The 8,299-nt window shown below is 39.5% G+C and overlaps 1 long non-coding RNA gene across 1 annotated transcript; it reads right to left on the bottom strand.

Annotated features, from left to right (window-relative positions):
• Positions 1-2,055: 2,055 nt before the first annotated feature.
• LOC122464427 lies at positions 2,056-7,910 on the bottom strand. Its single transcript, XR_006288433.1, has 3 exons — positions 7,867-7,910; positions 3,881-3,992; positions 2,056-2,231 (listed from the first exon to the last, which is right to left on the bottom strand). It is a non-coding gene; the product is annotated as an uncharacterized LOC122464427 (long non-coding RNA).
• Positions 7,911-8,299: the final 389 nt, after the last annotated feature.

Below are 8,299 nucleotides of genomic sequence, written 5' to 3' on the forward strand. Positions count from 1 at the left end.
TTGTTGGGAGTTGGCATCCTTCCCCTTCTCAGCAAGTTAGATTCAGTTTAGGGTGACTCGCTCAATCAGGGCAGGCTAAGTACAGTTCTGCTGCCCTTTACTCATACAATAAGGACAACATTTAATTACCCTTGCATTCAATACTAGAGGAAATTGTAACCCAAACCCAGCCAAAATTGGTCACTTTGGCAAAGGAGCTCCATTTGCTGATCTTCTAGGCAGAGTAAGTGTGTCTATGCAAATATAATCTGCTCCTAAAGTCTTTCCCCCCCTGTTCATCACTATATGTCAGGGGAGAGCTCATTGAGACTTTGCTTATACCTGTAGATGAGCAGTGAGTGAACTTTGGTTTCCAGGGCCAATAACTTCTACTTGTACAAATATTCTACTGAAAACTTCAGAAAAATAAAAGTGAAATAGTTGCCAGCCCACCTAAAATGTGAATGCAAACAGTAAGATAAACTTTTTTGTGTGTGGGGGGAAGAACCACTGCCTATTCAATTTAATATTAAGACTATTAGTCATTCTTAATGCTTGATATTAGGGAAATAAAAAGGGTTTATTGTAGTGGAATGCTGCATAATCCCTCTAGTTTATTGACAGAACTCATGATATGTTCATTCCCCAAGCTTGGGGAGAACTCCATAGAGTCACCAGTGCATATTAGTGCCCAGAATGTGAGCATTACAGTCAGGGTAATTAAACATCAGAACAGCTTACCAGGCAAAGTGATGGACTCGCCATCACTGGGAGTCTTTAAAATGACATAAAATGCTGTGATACACTGAGATAAGATATCACAGCATTCTAAAGAATAGGCTTTAATCCAGCTTCTGGGAGAAATTCCCTGGCTTGTGTGTGTGTGCGGTAGGGATGGATAGTTATGGTGGTCCCTTCTTTCTGTGAATATGTAAATCTATTAATTTCCCTCTTAATTCCCTCTCTTCATGGGCCACAGAGAGAACAGGAAGCTCTGCATTGCCCTCAACAGGCTCATAACACCGGCAGCTCTGCATTATTACAATGACTATAATCAAATTCCATGCTTTAGGGCTGCAGCAGGTCACCTGCAAGGGCCAGGATGGATTTTTTTTTCCCCTTATGGACAACTGCCCAGATGTATTATGTGAGGTGGCTGGAGAGGAACTAGAGGATGGGGAGGCTGGATTAGGGCTGTCGGGGAGTGTAAGGGGGAGGATTTTGGAATCGTGAAAGGGCCCCCTATTTATTCTTGCAACAAGACCCTCTGGGACCTTGTTACACCACTGCACCCTTAACTTCACCCACAAATCAATGGGCAGCTAGTATGGACTATAGACAAGTATAACATGCTTACGGAGGCTGGCTGGGAATTTTGCATCAAAACTGTTTTTTGATAAAAAATTGGATTTTAGACTAAACAAACTTTTTCACAAAAAGAGCCTGCTTTCTGTGGAAGATTTTCTCTTTTTGTAACCCGCCCCCAAAACAAACAAACAACCAAAACCTGAACACTTAATGTTTTGACTGAAAACCAAAAACTTTTGATTTGTAAATACTGCCACAGTGCCTCATGGGGATTGTAGTTCAGCTGCTCCATGCCCCCATTCTCTTCTTTGGGCTTGGTTCCTCTCTCAGACTACATCTCCCATGATGCTTCATGGCCAGGGACTCCAATGACGCACTACAGGGGCTCAGCAAAAGGGGAGACCATGCTGCATCATGGGTAGGGTTACCATATTTCAAGTTCCCAAATAGAGGACACTGCTGTGGGGGAATCTATAGGGGGGTACAGTGAGGGGGGTGTTGGAGGGGGTATTTATTTTGGGAGGTGCTGGAAGGGTGTGGGTGTACTGGGATGGTATTTGGGGGTTTTGGGAGGGGATGTATGGTCACCCTAATATTGGGAGATTGTAGTCTAGCCAGGAAGTCTGGGCCATGGAAGAGAATGGGAGCCTGAGGAACCCAGACTGGAACGCTCATAAGCCATCACAGCAGAGGCATTGCAAAATCAAAATTTTTATTTTCTATGTTTGATCAAAAATATAGTTTTTGATTTTTCACTTAAAATCCAAATTTTCAGCAGAAACTGCCTCTTTCCCCATTTTCTGACCTCTTGTAATGCTTAATATCCTGCATTTTGCTCTAGATACGCCCTCTGGATGGATTTCAAGTATAGTCCTATGCAGAGTACACTGCAGTAATCCATCCGCAAGATGACAAAACCTGGATAACCCTGTCAAGGTCTGCGTCTGAAAGAAAAGGATGCAAACTTATTTGTCAAGTAATATGAATGCCAAAAAACTGCTTTTGGAAACAGCTGCTACCTAGATATTCAGGAGCTCTTGGAGATCTAACAAGACCACTAGGGCTGACACACTCTGTTATTTCTTCCATTTGCTGAAACAGAATATAGATCATAGACATTAGCGATATAGAAATTAGGGGTAGAAAAAAAATAATTAGCCAAATCTGAACCTTTTTGAAAATGCTGAACCTTGAAATAGCACCAGGAGTGTGGTGCAGGGAATGAGAATCAGGCGACTTGGGTTATGGCCTCAGTTCTGCTATTGACTCCCTATGTGACCTGGAGCAAGTCACTTCACCTCTCTTTAACTCAGTTTCATCTGTAGAATGGGGCAATACTGACTACCTGACTTTGTAAAGTGCTTGGAGATCTATAGATAAGGTTGTAAGTATCGTTATTAGGTTATTTATTGTTTCTCTCATGTTTCAGATGGGAGGGGGAGAAAGGCTAAAGGCATGAGGAATTTAAATGGGCTTTTATGTTTATAATTTGAAGCCTTTAAGGATTTAAAGGGATTTTTAACATTATTGTTAATATTGTTAAAATCAAATAAAGCAAAGAAGGAAAAATGTGTTTTTCTGATATTTTCCATTATTTTCAAATAGAGCAGCAACCTTATTTTCCTTTAAATGAAAGCATTTGCTTAAAAAAATGACTGAGTTTAGATATAGATGTTGCATATATCCAAATATCACATAATCCTCCTATACATGACTTACGCATTTAAACTTATCTCGTAACACCCAATGACATAAGGCATAAGCTCTTGAAACAGACATAGAATAAACTTCTAAGGACAATGTCAAGTAATTTTCTGTAGGTTTAGTGTTTGATCTACCTTAAAATTATTGCCATCTGAAATCCTATGGATTTTAAATAACATCCTTCTTCTTTAAGGAAATCCATGCTTTACTGAAAAATCTATCCCTCTGCCAGAGTGTTTATAAAATGCTCCTAATTGTTCTCTATAAAAGATAACACTGGGCGAAATGCCACTTATTTTATCTTTGTCCTCCCTCTTCCCCCACATATTATATACGAACACATCTGACATTTTTAGATTCAAATGTCAAAGCCCTCTTTCAGTCAGTAAACAGCTCATTTTCTACTGAGAAGGAGGACATTTTTGATTGAAAAGTGGCTTCAGTATTTGAAGTTCAGAATTTCATGTGATAAGCAAAATGGCCATTTCATTAAGTTTTGGGGATAAGTTAAATTTGAGAGACATGAACTCACCAGAAATGCTAAAAATACCCATGAAAAACATTGTGGAAAAATACTGGCCCACCACACACAGCTCTGATATAATAACTTGCTTGCACGCATTTGTGTGTGAGCTTATAAACACTGCCTTCTAAAGCATGGAAATTCAAACATTCACAAGTGAGTTAATTATGTTGCTTTCTAACGCCACCAGTCTATAGCCTTCTGAGAAGGCAAGTCCTAAGGAAGGGGAGTGTGAGGGAGAAGAGGAGGGGTTTGGTGAGAAAGAACAGAAGGCAGGAAGGAGAAAGGAAAAGAGGAAAAGTGGTACAGAGGGAATGGAGAAGAAACTGAAAAGGGAATGTATAAAAGGAGAGGAAAATGAACTACCTTCAGTGTCACAGTTTCATCAAACCATGACATTTTCACAGAAACTAGCTGGCTTTCATAAGGTTCTCTTCTCCAGAGTCTGCATTTGTGGATTCCTTAAAACCACTGTGAGCTAAAACAATAGAAAAGATGATAAAACAATGTAATAACAACACTCAAACACTTGCCAGAGGAAGTTTTCCTATTTGTCTTGGGATTCTTAACACATAATCGAAACAAGATTCAGCACGAGTTTTGCTTTTTCCACGAAGTTTTACTGCCAGAAGACTTACATAACTGTGTCTCAGCCATTTTACTTAATTCCTGCATTGTCATTGACCTCCAGAATGGAAATTCTGAATCTTGAACAGCTAGCAAATATTCCTACCTCTTCAACCTGGCTGGCAGATAAAAAGGAAAAATATATATTTTTTCCTTAGGAAAAGATATATTGAAGTAACTGTTACAACTCCACATCAGTTTAATGTATATGTTACCAGAAATAAGAGAGCTTCTGACTGGCTAGTGAAGTGTTCAAAAAGTAAATGTACTGCTGCTCAGCTCGTCCATCGTCCACACTGTATCCTTAAAAAGAAAAGGAGGACTTGTGGCACCTTAGAGACTAACAAATTTATTTGAGCATAAGCTTTCATGAGCTACAGCTCACTTCATCGGATCCTTACTGCATAAAAAACTCTCCCACACCTGAAAGGGATATTTTGCTAAAAGTCAAACCTGGGATATTTGTGGCCTTGTTAATAGTATCGCTTAGAATTTGAGCTTGTCAGACCCAACAGCATATGTTTCAAACACTGGCTGTTTAAAATCTAAAGTTACTCTAAGTCATATGATCCCTGAAACACCAAGCAAACCTTTTGCTTAAAATGTTATCAGCATGATCTGCTAGGTGTAGGACAGAAAGCAGTAATGTAGCCATAAACTATGGGCAATGTAAATAGAGAGATAAAGGGAAAATAGACTGGAAAAATAAAATCCCATTTCTAAAATATCCCTAAAAGATAAGAGGCTTGCAAAATGCACTGTTATGTTTAACATGTTTTCCCTTTTTAAAGAGCTTATTCATTTTGAACTGTACAGAGCATGCAGTATACTATCCAACATTTTACTATACATCATTTTTAATTTACATAAAATATTGTGCGGGAGGAGAGATTTAATTTTAAGATTAAATAATTCTATTTAATCTTTACTTAAAAACCTTAACATTTCTTTTTTGCCAGGGCTGGCCCTAGAGCAAATGGCGCCCCAGGCAAGGAGCGTCTTCAGTGCCTCCACCCCTCCATTTGTTAAACTTTTGAATACCTTATTTTTGTATTGCATTTGTACCCCATTTCATGACTTTGATGCACGGTTTGCATGCATGATTTATCCCTGTCATATAAGATGATAAATGTGCACATTAGGATCTGTAAATCTGTATTTATTCATGTCATGTATAAGCAAATAAAAAATTGTTTCCTCTAAGCTTCTAGACACTTTTTAATTTTAAGAATAACTGAAATGGACTAACATCAAGAAATTGAACTGTGCGCCAACATTGGATGGACCCATATTAAATAGTGTTACAGTAAGTGACAGCCTTAGAATGTGTTAACCCTAGTCCTTTAGTTACAAAGGTTGCTTTTCTCACCTTTGCCCTCATGAACTGAAGCACAATATCAGAGAGATCCAAAGTCTGGCCAATGGCATTTTCAAGTGATAAAATAGTGAGCAATGTCAATCTCTCATCAGCCATCGTTGATCAAAGATATGTTTTAATGAGCCTGAGCTTCAAAAAGCTGTGCTCTCCACTCACAACTGTGACCAGCAGAGTGAGCAGAATCCTCAAAACTATCTACACATTAGGAAAAATGTCCTTCAGCTCTGCGTCATGAATGAACTGGCGAACTTGGAGTGGAGAGTGCTTTGCCATGTGGCAAAATGTGACAGATATTGTCCAATTTGACACAGAGGTTTTTATCATTGACATCTGAACATTCCCCATGTGTCACCAAAGATCCGTACAATTATTCAAGAATGTTTTCCTGTCTGCTGGCAGCTTACCAAGGTCAGACAAAAACCCCAGATCTTTTTGTGGTGCTTCCTTTGTCCAAACCTTTTTTGATGGACACTTGAGCAATATCAATGAGTTAGCAAATAAACTCCCTCTTGAATTTTTCTTCCGAGTTTTCCATCACCTCATCTCTGGCCTTGTAACCAAACTGCCTCTTCTTGAGATGAATATGAATTTCCTTGAAAAGAGGCTCAATTCCTAAGTTTTCTGCCAATTCTTTGGCAGCAGTGATGGCATCTTCAAATCTGTTGTCTCTGTAGGCCACAATGAAATCAAGGCAGCTTCTCAGCAAAGTAGTAGTGGTCGCGATGTCCATCGATTGAGTTTATAATACCTTGCTTACAAGATTTGGTTGGAACAGGATATTGTGCCAAACCACAACCGAGACCAGAAATTTGAAGTCAGTGATCTGGTTTGCGAGGCTTTGTGCCACATGTCAGATTCCAGCCTCAGCTTTATTCAACTACACCAGTTCCATCAGGGTGTCGGAAACTTCAGTCACTTGGTAACTCACTGGCCTTATGCTATCAATGCAGCTCTCCCAGCAAGTGTCACTAAGTGGCTTCATGGGCAGATTTGTAAAATTGTCCATGAGGATCTTCCACCTGATAGCTGATGCTGAAAACAGGATGTATATCCTTTGCAGTACTCCGAAGAGAGATACTGAATCTAAAGAAGATGATGCTACATCTGACACAACCAGGTTGAGGGAATGGCAGCCACAAAGCACGAAGAAAGCTCAAGGATCCCTGCCTGAACACCACTGTTTCTTCCCTTCATGTTCATGCCATTGTCATAGTTGTGGCCACGGGTAGTCCTGAAGCTTTATTTTATTCTCATTAAAAATGTTCATAAACAATTCTGTTAGGCCTTTTCCAGTAGAGTCAGCCACAGACCAGAAACAGGTAAAGTGTTCCTTTACTTGGATACAGCCATCCTCATCATAAACAAATCTTACTGTAAATGACTTCTTTTCACTGTGACTAATGTCAGGAATGCAGTCCCTTATCACAGCACAGTACTTAGCTTTGCCGAGCCTTCCTTGCCATAAGGTCAATCAAAATAAGGCTCACAATATCGCAGTTGGGCTTTCACTTTACTTCACTTTGTTCTTATATCTCACTAACTGTATTGTGACGCCCTACCCCTTATATATCTGCAAGGGCATGACTGATAACATTCTAGGAGGTTTGAGGAAAATGTAGTTCTCTGAAAGTCTGGAAGGTTCCACAAGATTCTACAAAGGTCCAGAACATTCTAGGAGGTTAGTGAAAAATGAATCCATATACAGAATACCTGAAACATTTTAATTCAAACATTCTATTTTCTCTTTTGTTGCTAACAACAAAAACAGCCCCCTGAGAACTTCTGTTAGCAGTAATGCTGAATTCACACTTATTGGCCACCCTTAAAACTGTCTCTGCACCCCCACCCCAACCTGTATCCCATATCTCCATTTAAAAATTAGGAAGCCTCATTAGGTTTACATGGCTGGAATTGTGGATTTGAGAGATTTTTCTCTGTGACACAAATAGTTTCAGAGAGTAAGAAAGATGATAGGGAAGAAGGGTTCAAAAATTAGGGGACATAATGTAAAAATGAGGAAACTAGGAATAAATGGAAAGCTAAAAGAGAACTATTTTGCACAAAACTGACCATCTGGAATAAGTTACTGGGAAGGCAATACAGGATCACATAGATTGTTTCTGGAGAAGGAAATGGTTAAGGAGCATGAAAAAAACCAACATGGTGGGATTAAGATTAACCATAAATGCTGGGCCAGATGGCTTTTTTCTGTTCTTATAATTGTGTATGTTCTCATCTTTCCCTATCCCCACCAACCATTTTAACACAGAAGAAATAAATGGAACCAGATGTTAAAGGGGAAACAGAGAGACCTGGGTAAAATGGCATGCACTGGAGAGAAATTTACTTATAGCGTATGGCTCACTCAGCGCTATAAACTGGAAATCTGAACAGGGCTGGCTGTCTTATGCAATAGTCCATCTGTTGCTGTTATGTGCTCCTCATGCACAAAACCCCCTGCAGGAAGAAAGCAGAGCACTCATTTGGGTGTTTTGATTTGACAGGTTTCTGGCTGCATGCCATGTGTTTGTTTTACACCAGTTGTTTAGGATGTTCCTAGAACTTCAAGCATATTCAACATGGTTTTTCTTTTACAAGCTGTAAATACTCCTGGCACTCCATTTTTTATTTAATAATGGGCACTGTGCAGCTGTTCTTTCCTTTTCAATGTATATCGACCTCTGCACTACAAATGTGCGTCGACTGATCTCATAGGTAGTTTTCTGCTGATTGCCTGGGATTCTGCATGTGTTTGCAGAACGTGAGGGCAAAAAAATCAA

This window comes from Chelonia mydas, chromosome 2 (genome assembly GCF_015237465.2).
Source record: "Chelonia mydas isolate rCheMyd1 chromosome 2, rCheMyd1.pri.v2, whole genome shotgun sequence".
NCBI lineage: Eukaryota > Metazoa > Chordata > Testudines > Cheloniidae > Chelonia > Chelonia mydas.